The following is a 13,551-nucleotide window of genomic DNA, read 5'->3' as shown; positions in this document are numbered from 1 at the left end:
TAGTAGCTAACTTTAAATCTCAATGCTCTGAGCCTACGATGATTACTTCCTTAGAAGTTTATGAAAGATTTACAGCAAATTGTTTCACTTGTAACATTTTTAAGAAAAAATGTAATGAGATTCAGAAGGTTGGGACATTAAATATCAAGTTATTACCGTTGGGGACAAGGTTGATTTTAGTGTGACTACTCTAGGAAACTCGATGAAAGATCGATTGGTTGAACTACATAGATGTAATAATCCATTTTCATGCTCTTGCAAGTTGTTTGAATTGCGTGGCATTCCTTGTAACCACATTTTCTATGCCAAGAAGTACGAGAACCTGCTTGACTTTCAGAGACTTTGATCTACAAAAGGTAGACTAAAAATGTAAAGAATGAATTTAGTTGTACAAGAATGTATGATAAGAATGATGTTGAGAGGGTTTTGAAGTTCTGAGTGGGTGCATTGGCCTCCAATTGTAATAAATTCTGTGATCTTGCATGTAAAAAGATGTTTACTTTGAAGAAATTCAATCAAAAATTGTGAAGCTAATTATTCATATGTAGTCACGAAAACATGGCACCACCACTCTAAATTCGAACGTAAAAGGAATTAATGATCCTTTTGTTGTTAAGAGTAAAGGAGCTCCTTCCCATATATTAATTATTTTATATTAATTTATTTTATCTTTTTAATTTAATTTTTTGAAATGAATTTTAATTTAGTGTTCTTGGTTCAGGCAACACTTATAATTTAATAATTATGAATAGAAACTACAACAACTTAGGCTCAGCCACTAACGTATGTGCTAGTCTTTAGCATGATAAGTCCAAAAAATCTAATTCATATTCATGCCCAAAATAAGCTCAGCACACTTAGTAATGACATGGATAATTACTGACCTAATAAGGTGCACAATAAAAAAGTTTCTCAAAAATAGCCCTGCAATAATCACATGGTTTCCATCATATTATTTTTTTTTTTTGTGCTTGTCTATTAAATTATAGTTGGCCTAACCTAGATAATAAAATAGTGAATTATAAAAAATAGAAATCATTATATACGTTAGGCCTAAAAAACAATTATAGATATACCACAAATGGACTCAATTAGATACGATATCTTTAATATTTCTTCATTGATTAATTCTGAAATTTATTGAAATATAAAATTCAGCAATGATAGTTCCACATAGCGTTACTCCTATGGTAGAAAAGGTTAAAATTATGCATTATTATAAAACAAGGAAAACCTTTAAATGAATGAAGACCAACTTTGAGTAACTATCAAATACTGGTTGTCATAAATATATATTAGTCCAAAATATATTGCTAACATACATTCTATTACTAAAATATAATAAACTACTTGTACCTAATAACTTCTAAATACTTAAATTTAATTAGAGCATGCAAAAGTAAAGATCTTTATACTTATCCAAATTAATATACCATTGAAAAACAAAGATATAATTCATGGTGTTGTTCCTTTAGGTAGTGTTTGGTTAGTGGGTGTGTTTGCATAAGACAGAGACACGCTGGCATATGTTCTCTGTTTAGTTGTTGAGACACACAATTTTGAAGGACACGTTGGTACACAGATTGACACAAATTACATGTATTCAGTGTACCTCTAATAAGTTGAGACACAAAAATTAATATTGAGACACTGATTATTTTGACAATTTTACCCTTGTTTTATTTCTATATTTTTATTTTTGTCATCTCCTCTCATCCATCTCCAGACTTTTCATCTCTTCTCCCTACCCTTCTCTTCTCCATTTCAACTTCCGTCTATTCCCTCTTCTCTCTTCATGGCCAATCAAGCAGAATCTATTCTCCTCTCCCTTCTCCTCCCCATTTCAACTTCGGTTTCTTCTCTCTTCATGGCCTGCCATTGTCACTGCCTCACTTCCTCCTCATACTCTCCAGATTGCGTCTCTGTCTTCTTCCTTCTTCTAAATCTCTAGATCTGCGATTTGTATCTCTACCATATCGCAATCGAACCTCTATCATCGATCTATCGTGCCTCCATCTTCATCTCTGTTCATCCTTCTATTTGCCCCTTTCTGGATTTTTTTTCCTAAAATAAAATTCTATTTTTTCTTTGTTTTTTATTATTATCTGTGTTAGGGAAAAAATTATAGTTTGAATACTATGGATAATTTATTTCCGTTGGCTTTTACGCGTTGAAATATCTCACCCTTCAATTAACTTTTTAACAACTTAAAATTGACACAAGGGATTCAAAATGGGAATTATGCCAATTAATTACTTGTTATTTGATTAAGAAGATATGTATTGAATTTGTTGTTGAAATTACTGGAATTTTTGTTATCTGGGTAATTTTTTGTCATGAATGGAGATGAAAGAAAAGAATCATTGCAGTTGTTGATGAAAAATATAAATAGTGATGATGGTGGTAAAGGTAGATGATAAGGGTATTATTGACTTTTTAAAGTTTTATGTTCTTTATGTATGTTCTTTGCCAAATATAAAACATATATACATGTATTTTGTGTCTATGTCTATATAGTCTATGTCTCTGTGTCCATGTCTCATGCTATACACTAAACAAACGGAGCCTTAGAGTTGGCATAGTGTACGCGTATTCTAGTCCACTACCTATTCCAAATATTCTTTATGTTTAGGCTATCTTGGACAACATTCTTATCTCCCATAATGATGTGTGGGATTGATGTATCACTAAAAAGAACAAAAGCATAATCGCCAGCATCTTTGTCCTTCTGAGCATAAAAGGGTCACTTTGTCGACGACATGACTGAACCTTTTGGTGAAAAAAATCTACAATAACACCTATTGTTAGGATAGAGTCTCTTCCAAAGGAAATTGTTAGTGTCTTCGGACGCTCCGCGTCATCTAGTTCCTTGGAAATATATTTAAGTTTCCCTTTATTCTGTTGATTTAGCCTTCTTCCTCGTAGTTGTTGCATTCATCTGGTTGGTATGTGGTGTGCGACATCATTATTTGGACATGACAGTATGTCAGAATGTGACATTTTTCCAAATATTCTTGAAGGATTTCTTTGGTACTCCATTCAAATGGCATTCATCATCAAATCACCCAAAATTCTTGGGCAAATATTATCTAAACTTTCTTTAACTCTTTGCAGCAATACATCCATCATCCTATGCACTTTTGCTAGAGTTAACTCAGCTATACACGTTTGTCTGAGAGTCTCTAATGAATTATTTGCCTCTAATCCAATTGGGACATGTGGAGAGAGTATGCACTTCAAACATAAAATACAATCTTCAGCAAGATAATCCATGAACATGCTTCCTTTGGTCGTTGCTTGTTGCATAACAACTCTGACTCCCATTCTTTCCAATAAGAGAAGAAAGGAGATGACCAACATAGACTGTGTTGGTTCTCTTTGAAGTGTTTCAGTCAGTATTTTGAAAACACCTCGATCAATGCTGTGAAACATGTCAAGAACTTGAGAAGTTATAGGTTGAAAATGGATTCGTCTCTCCATTCTGAAATTAGATATATATTGTATGTTGTAATTAAAATTAGCTAAATAATCGTTCACTATCGCTTCTTTCTTATAAGGCGGCATCATGCTCACTAATATAGTATTCACTGTATTTGGATTATTAATTGTTCAGGTGGATGGTAATAGCATTAATTAATTAACAACAAGCTATTGATGCTCTTTGTCCAAGATGAATTGCCACCTACAATTAGAATCTTATTAATACTTTGTTTGTATGTCCATTATTCTTGATGGTACCACTACAAAAAAAAGAGTTTAAAATGGCATTGACATTACGGCGGTTTTAAAGAACCGTCGTAATACCCGGTTATTATGGCATTTTTGGTTGCTGCCATAATTAACTTTGTGTTTGGTGGCAGTTCTGGTGATTATGGCGGTTTTAAACCGCCATTTTCACACGTATATAAAACAAACGAATTGCAACCCTAGCCTCATTAAACTAAACACAGTAACGGCGCTCTCGATCTCCCTTCTCTCTCCTTCGTCTCCTCCGTGCTCCGACAACGCTGTTCTTCCCTCTCGGGCTTCTCCTCTCTTCGCCGATTACGATTTCTCTAGGTACCTCTCGCTCTCGACCAGTTACTAATTTATTTCTCTGCAGCTCTCTCTCAAGTTCTCTAGGTACCTCTCCCTCTCAAGTTTTTGTAACCTTACCCCCTCCCCTTCCCCTCTCTCTCTCTCTCTCTCTCTCTCTCTCTCTCTCTCAGATCTAGTGCCAATGTCTTTAGTAGCTTCTGCTTTATGTGATTTGCAGTTGAGGTAGTGCCAATGTCTTCTCAGATCTAGTGCCAATTTTGATTCGGAAGAAACTTTTAGGGTTCGGAAGAAATTTTTGATTGAATCCATTTTGTGGTGTTTTTAGTTCCAAGATTAACCGCTAAATGCTAATTAATGTTCAGTGCTGGATAGATTCAATCATTCAAATATATTTTGCATTATTGTTGCTGTAGATCGCATATTCTCTTTTTGGCAGTGCTTGATTTATTATTTCCTCATTGTTTGGAGAAATATACATGTACTAGTGCTCTGCTCTCATTCATCTGTGTGCCTGATTTGTGCTATCAGTTTTCTGATTTGTAACTTTCTTTGTAATATTTGTTCTCACAGACAACCTAGTAGAGAATCTATTGGATTTTGAGTATGAACTTAAGAAGCCATACCTATTATATCGGAATGCAGCTCAAGAAGTTAATGGTATATGGTTTTACAATGAAGATGAATGTGAAGAAGTTGCAAATCTCTTTAATAGGTATCTTAATTTTTGTTGTTCAAGTTATTTATGTAATCTTTCTTGCTTAATGCTTTCAAACTTTAGATGCTAATTCATATCAGGATTCTGTTGATTTTATATTTGCGTGTGTGCACACATGTTCTTATTTCCTCTTTTGGGATGGGGGTTTTGTTGGATTATAGTGTACCTTGTGTAATTAGGCAGGATGTTTAACCCTCTATCTACAGGATACTTTCTGAATACTCAAAGATACCTCCAAATGCAGTAATACCTTCGCTCAAAAGGTAAGGGATATTTTAAGAAAAAAGCTTATAAAAGTAATCTCTCTTTTTAAGCGTTATATTCTATTGCAATTTGCTGCCTACATCTTAATAAGTATCTGATAGTATATATTCATATATCTTGGTGATTGAGCAATCTCATCACTTGTGTCATTTAGAACCATGGATGAAAAGTAGAGAAAATGTGTTAACTTTTTAAGTCCCTTTGCTAAAATGAGGTGGACTGTGCTATTTGTGTTCTTAATTGATTAATTGATGCAACACCTAAAATATGAGGGCTAAAGATTGCAGAGGTGTTAGTTCACTAATCACTATCTTCTTGATTTGGGTATTTTAGGACTCTATTGCCAATGAGTTCCTTTTCTTCTGAGATTGGAGTTCAGTTTGAAACTAATCTTAACATTTGCACACAGGTCTCATCTGCTTCTCTAATATATCCTATTTACTCTTCCTAGGTTGGGCCTTTGACATTCTTGGTTGGGGATTCTCCGATCTAGGTTTGTTTTTGTTACTTACTCTTCCTATTTTATGTTTGTTCCTCTCCCTGATTTTTCATTTTAATGATTTTCAATTTGTCTTCTTTTCTTCAGCAGAAAAACTTACTTCATGTGATGTGGTATCAAAGCACGAACACTTCTATCAGGTGCTTAATAAACTATGTGAATTTGAGTAAGACAGTTATTCTATAGGGTCTGACTTGTTCCTCAGCCTATATTCTAAAGGAATGTTCGTATTGCCAATTTTCAAGTTTTATTTAATGTGTATATTGTTGTTTTTGTTGCAATTATTTCGGATTGTATTGAGGATGGATTTGATTTACCTACCAGTTTTGGAAGTCTTACATCAAAAGGCCAATGATATTGGTTGGACCAAGCCTTGGTTCTGCTGTTGCCATTGATTTCGTAGTCATTTATCCAGAAGCTGTATGTCCTATCTAATAATTTAAATTCAGACTATCCACAACAAGCCAGTTTCTGAGTAATTTATTTTACATTAAGCAAAATTTTCATTTAGTAACTCTGGTGTGAACTTATCATTCATTTGCAGTTCATCTTTTCAGGTGGAAAACCTTGTTTTGATTGATGCTAGTGTATACAGAGGGAACAGGAAACCTAGCAACCTTACCTAGACTTATAGCAACCTTACCTATTCCAGGTTCTTGAATAATTTGGTCACCAGAATCTATCTGATAAAAAACTCACTATATATGGCTAGAGGATGAATAGGTAGATTTCTTCCTTGTATTGAAAGTGGACTTATTCTCAGACACTGGTTCCATGTACTGAAATTGAAATTTCTTGCAGCATCTCCTACTTTTGCTTGCGTTGTGGCCCTATGGGGGGTAACACTGCATCTTCTATTGTTATCAATAAACCCATATGGGTACAAATTCATTTTAGATGAGCTTTATTTGAACATAGTGGTTGGTGTTTATTTTAATAAGAACCAAGCTAATCTAAGCCACTTGTCCCAAGAGAGAAAAAGAGAACAAAATTGTTTGATGTGTTAAAATTTTATTAGCAACAATCAAGTGTTCATTCAAGTTCTCACTAAATGATATAGTTACTCTCTGGAGCAATATGGTGATCATCTTGATAATCTGTTTGTTTTTTACAGGGTTAGGGTGTTCAGTTGCTAGTTTTGGGATCAGAATGTTGTCTGCAATTCTGACATCTTCGAATATCAAACTGTTCCATCTTAGTGACATCCGGAGAAGGTATACCATATAGTGCAGACCATAAGAAGAGAAAATAAATGTATGTTTCTGTGCCTATTATCTGTTCCTTGAGGCACCTAATAAGAAACAACCAACCTGTTCAAGTAGTCAAGTGGTTATAAGTAGTCAGTCGGCATTGTACATTATTTATGCTTTTCCGTCTGGTTTCTTTGGCAAAGTATTTATAATTTATGGACTTCTAGTAGTATCTATATCTATATCTATATTTTTGATTTTCCCTATATTTCATCCTATCTTTTGACATCGTGGTTTACTTGCAAGCATATCACTATTGATGTGCTTGTTTATGGGCTAATTTTATTAGAAATAATAAAAGGAATATAACTTTATGGGCTAATTTTATTAGTTTTCCTTTCTCTGGTATTTGGAATGTGCGCTTGAATCTAATTGCACAATCTTTCTCTAGATCTTTTTAAAATATTTTGGCGCTGTCAGATATTGATGTCATTACCATATTTATGTCTATACAAAATCTAAGGGCTTTAGATTCCACATTGTTTCTCTCTAACTTTTTGCTTGAACGAGCTGGCAGATTAATGCCAAGAAAGAAAACACCAAAACTCTTGGACTTTATGTAATTTGTAATTTTACTTATGCGGTATGCATTCATCTAATCTAACTGTTACATTCAACCCTCAAGAAAACTAAATAGTTCTGTCATCTGAAAGAGTTCCTTTAGTGCATAGTTTTCTTTTGATATCAGGGCCTGTTTGTCTGGCACCTTCGAATATGTAAATCTTATTTGTTGCTTTTGGTTTGTAAGCTTTCTGGCTTGAGGAAGACCAAGATCGCACCCTCACATGCTTCTTTGATCGAGACCCCAGTCCTCTGGCTCGGCAGGCTCTGTATCTTCTACGCCCTCCTCAAGATTAGGCTGGTTGGATCTCATGTCAACCCACTTGTCTCAGGTCTCTTCATTTTTTTTGACACTCTTTCAGTATATTAATATTTTGTTTGAGTTATATAATATTTCATTTATGGATTATGATTTTTTGCTATTGTAAATTTTAATCACAATTATTTATTTAACGCAATAAAAATAACGGTAAAAATTATTTTTTTAAACGATAAAAAAAGTCACTATAAGGGTAAAACGGCGGTTCAAAAATGCCATTTTAACCAACCAAAACGCCACTCTGTCAAGGTAATAATGGCGGTTCAAACTGCCGTTTTAACCTATCCAAAAACCGCCATTTTAACCCTGGAAATAACGGCGGTTTGAACCGCCGTTTTAACCAACCAAAACGCCACTCTGTCAGGGTAATAATGGCGGTTCAAACCGCCGTTTTAACCTATCCAAGAACCGCCATTTTAATCCTGGAAATAACGGTGGTTTGAACCGCCATTTTAACCTATCCAAAAACCGCCGTTTTAATCCAGAAAATTATGGCGGTTTTCAAAAAACTACCGTAATAACTAGAATGGCGCCCAAAATTACGTCGCTTCCTAAAACCGCCATTCTTGGTAATAATGGCGGTTCAAACCGCCGTAAATACCTAAAAAAACCGCCGTTTTAACCAGAATTTTTTGTAGTGTACCCCACATGAAACATTTCAGAAACTCTTTAATCCAAGTATCAGCAAAAGAGATTTTAAAGCCTTGAATGATAATTTTAAATTGAGTGTTCATAATTTTATGTATGTTATTATAATTAGATATTATCAATCTCCAGGTATCATTAGATACTATTATTTAAGGGCTATGGTACATTTTTTTGTACTAATTAGATAAGTAATATTTAAAATATAATAATAGTATTTACTAATATAAAGTGTTACCCGTTTAGTATTGTGTGTTCCATTGCATGATTTAATATAAAGTGTTTTACTGCATTTAAAATTTTTAATTCTACTCCATATGGTTCCAAAATATAATCTTTGAATCTTGGCTATAGTGTTTTGGATTAGGAATTTTGTGTTTTCAATTGGTGGTATTTGAATGTTAGTTTAGTATTGGATTTGGTGGGTGAGGCTTTAGGATTTATGGTATTTGAGTCCATAGTTTATTTTTTAAGGTTTATGTCTTTATGGTTTGATTGATAGGTTCTTTTAGCATTTAGGTTTCCTGCTTTGCGATTTTGAATATATGGTTAAGGGTTAAAGTTTAGGATTTTTTGTGTAGTTTATGTTCTCGGTTTTACAAATAATGAAATTAGTGTGACGAGTTTAGAATTTACAGTTTAGGATTCATGATTTTGCAATTTATGGTATGAGTTTTGGGATTTGAGGTTAAGAGTTTAGAGTTTTGGGTTTGTGATTTTCTATTTAAGTATTACGGTATACGATTCAAATTTACATATAGGTTTAGCGGAGGTTAGGGTTTGAGAGTTACTATTTAAGCTTGTTGGTTTAGAGTTCAGTATTTATAATTTATGGTTTGTTAGGAGCATTAAGAGATTGTAGTCGATGATGTAAGATTTAGGGTTTACATTTTATGGTTTACAATATTGGCTTAATCATTTAGGATTTATGTTTTCCAACGTAAAAAATTTCACCATTGTAATATTATTCGAGAAAAAAAAATTTGTATACGCTATTGATTCATTTGTAACAGACGCGGATAATCAAAGTAACCAATATATTTTAATTTTATTTGGACTTTGAACCGATTTTATTTATTTTCACAATGAATGATCATTTTGTTTCACAACCCACACAATCTGGCCCGGTAAATATTTTTTTCACAAAGCCTCAAACCTTTAATTAAAAAATTAGTTGAAGATATCTTTTTCAGTACACTTTATATTGTACCAAGCTTTTCACTTTATTACTTTCTACTGAGAATATCGATCTGAGACTTTATTCTTCCACATAATCCATTATTACACATGTGCCTAAGCCAAGCCACAACATGACTCCAAAGCTTATTTTTGTCTGATCTAGCAGTCAAGGATGTCCATAATAGCCAACAGAGACGACATGAGCAGGCATGCATTTTAGTAAGAAGTTTTGTATACAAGTTTATTTGTTTGTCTGTCTTTATTTGTTTACTGTATCTATTTCCTAATATTAAGATATCATAAATATAGTTTCAGTACGATAAGTCTTAACTATTGCATATGATCCAGTATTATTAAAATATCAACAGCGTTCAATCTAACTTGAACATTTCTTTAGAATTGCAAATTGGTAAAGTTCAATCATTTTGGAATAGATTAGAAAACACACAATTTCGATTCAACTAATTCATGTTTTAAATTTAAAAACAAATTATCTGTAGGAGGTTTATCGAATTGTGGTATGCATGGCCAAGGTTCAAGAACCCCTTTTTCCAATTCAACGTCAACAAGTAGGTATAATCTGATACTCTCTACCATAAAGTTATGATAGTATATAATTTTTACTCTTTAGATATATTCAATTATAATATTCTACTATAATGTGTTAAGCAACAAATATTAAACGTTCTATCAATGGATCGTAAGAAGACATAGCATTGACGAAACATATAATGGAAAATTTTAAGCAACAAGATTATAATTTCATATTTGTGATGGTCATAGGTAACAACTGTTTATGATGCACTTTGGTGACAAGAGAAAATGAAATGTTTATTCCATTTTATGAGCTAAAGAAGGTTTATAAGTTATATGACACCCATAAATATTGTACTGTCAAACTTCGATATGTTAGTTGGGGTATATTTTATCTCATCATGTGGGATAAGCACTGGAACCAGGTGACAGGAGAAGTATCTGCTGACCACTATATAAAGGACGTCTTTTCCTTCACAGAGATTTATCTCATCCATAATGTATTTTAGTTTAAGGTATTCTGATAAAGACCCCTCTACAATAGCTCAAATAAGAACAAGCAATGATGAGTCGAAGAAAGATAAAGTAACCACTAAACAAACTCCTAAAATGTAACACACATTGTTATAATTTAAGAGCATCAACCAATTTTTATTTATATACTAACATACATACTCTATTAACTATCTGACTTTTTTGAGATAGTGACATAAAAAGGAAAGTTGAAGTCGAGGATTTAAGTGATTATTATTGTGAAAGGTATTTCGTGATTTGATTTATATGTCTATGTGAAATACTTTGTTACCAGCCTAATATTTTTATGTATTTTACAAATAGATCAATAGGCTGGTGCACTTATTCTAAGTTCTTAACCAGGTCTGATATTCAAGCTATTTTGTAAGTTGTTAAAAAATAAAAATATTTTAAAAAATATATTTTTTTACTATTTTTTAACTCATTATTGACTATCTTACAATATGTGTCACGAAAATTCTTTGCCATACTGCTTAAAGCAGGCATAAATAGTGAGTGGCATGTTATAAAACCTCCAACTAAACCAACCAGAAATTTTATCTTCAAGTTAATGCCCAACGAGAATTGAAAGAAAGAACTGAAGCTGGAGGTGATTGGAAGCTATTCTACAGTTATTATAGATTAAAACAAGGTGATTTCTACAGGTTGGATATTAAATTTGTGCAGGAGAGAATCATGAAGGTTGTCCTGCATTAGTGACTTATCTTAATAGCTTACCCTCTTGAATTATGGATTTGGACTTGTAATACTTTACAAGTGACGGTCCACTTTGCAGTATTAGAAACTTTTTGAGCTTTGAATAGCTATAATGGACATATATTACCCTATAATGGGACTCATTGTGTATAGCTTTAATCTTTAAGACTTTAAACATTTATTAAAGAAACAAAATAGAACTTAAGAATTTTTGTTATTACCACCTACTTTCCCAAAAGATACCAAATTTGAAAATGAAGACAAGGAACATATACATTTTGTAAGGTGAAATTCATGTGAAACATGTTTTTTTTTAGACAGCAACTTTATTCAAGTACATTATATTTTCTTTGACTAAAAAGATTATTAGGTGCAACTACAAAAAGGCTGGCTTAAAAAATATAGAAAACTGCAAGTGCATGCATGCATATTAAATAGGAATAGGAATTTCTTGTTGAAGGGCTTCCTTCTTAGTGATGCCTTCTTTCAAATTTTTAAAATTACTTTCCCCAACTCCATTCTTTACAATATCATCCAAAGCATCCCAAGAAAACGGCCTATAATTATCACCTAAAAGACAAAAAAAAATTGATTCACATGATGCACTAATCTAAAACTATACTTGTTCTCTTGATACAAACTAAAAGTCATTATATGATTTGGAGCATGTGGTAACCTGAAAGACAAACCCTACAATAGAGAGAGTCTTGTGCATATTCTGAAGGCTGCATCAATCAACTTGTAAGCTGAATGACGAGATTACATTTTAATCTTCATGCAAGAACAAGCACTTATCAAGATTAATCGCATCAAATATCTAATTAGTAACATTCTGCTTGAAAACTTTTAATAGTATGGAATTGAATTAAATTCTAGTATTTTGAATGAATTAGTAAAATTATAAAATTGAATTGAATTCCAATGTTTGAAATGTTTATAAAATGAATTAAAGTTTTAAAGGTGGACAACTTTATCCTTTATTAATATAATATCATATATAAATAATAAATATACTTATTTATTAAATTATATGAAATAATTAAAAAATTATATTTTTCAACTAAAATTAGTTCACCTCTTTAAAAAAATTGAATTAATATAAAAATATTAAATTTTAAAAATTGTTATTAATTAAAAAAATTAAATGGTTCTCCATTGTTGATTCCAACGACAAATCAATAATAAAAAACAAACATGAACTATCAAGAAACAATTTGTTGAGTGATCTAATGACATAGCAAGTAAAATAAAAGTCAATTATTAACAGTAAATTATAGCAACGAATTGATATCATTAAAATGGTAACTTCACATTGACTCCAAAAAATAACTATTTATTAGTTGTTGAGATTCTTATATACCAACATTAACTGATTAATAAGAACAAAATTAAGCATATTTATGAAATTCAAAGACAATGAGACTTAGATAAGACAAAAATATTATGTCTCTATCCCTACATCTTTATTTCTTTTGATATGTCTACATCTTTTTGTTCAGACAAGTACCAAAACAATCCACCAACAAGCTATAGCTCAAATGGCATAGTCTCTCCATACTCACCTAGAGGTTGTGGGTTCGAGTCTCACTCCTAATTTTGGAAAAAAAAGTACCAAAACAATCCATATATGTCTTCAAAATCAAGTGATAAATTCATAGATTTACTTAAAAAATGAAAAGGCCTTTCAAAATTACTGGAGAAAGCAAAGATTAATCTAGGTTCAAAACAACTTTACTTGATCAAACACAAACAATTCTATTGACAGCATGATGAAAGTGATCAACTGTGGCTAGAAATTAATAAGTACCTTTTATAATATTACCCTAATATTTTGGAGCAATTGAAGGTTTTCATTCTCAATTAGATTCATGAGCCCTTTAAGAGCCGCTTCTCGACCAGTCCACGCTTTGGGACCAAACTGCGACATTTTGAACTGGACCATTTTTAAGCGGCAGTAACTGTGCTACCCAGATTGAGTATGCGTCTTCTCCATACCCTAACATTACTCCCAACAACTGTTACCCTGTCTGTGAGTAAGACTGTGATTTTGACATTCGGCTCCAGGCGGGGGATGCTCAATGAGATCATTATCAAGAACATTCGTTGATGACTGTGCGATAGGAGATTCATTGGTAATGTTGCGCTCGTCAGATAATGCTCCTGCTAGTTATGTCAGCGATGAACTATGATAGGGTTTTGGAGGAAATCAGATTTTTTTCTTGTGTCAGGTGAAAATTTGATTTGAATCAATAAAGATTCTTGTGTTATGTGAAAATTTTATCTCAATCATTACAGAACGGGAACTATAGAAAGTAAA

The sequence above is a fragment of the Arachis ipaensis genome, chromosome B5 (genome assembly GCF_059453495.1).
Source record: "Arachis ipaensis isolate K30076 ecotype BB chromosome B5, ASM5945349v1, whole genome shotgun sequence".
NCBI lineage: Eukaryota > Viridiplantae > Streptophyta > Magnoliopsida > Fabales > Fabaceae > Arachis > Arachis ipaensis.
Note: the sequence above shows the minus strand (reverse complement) of the source record.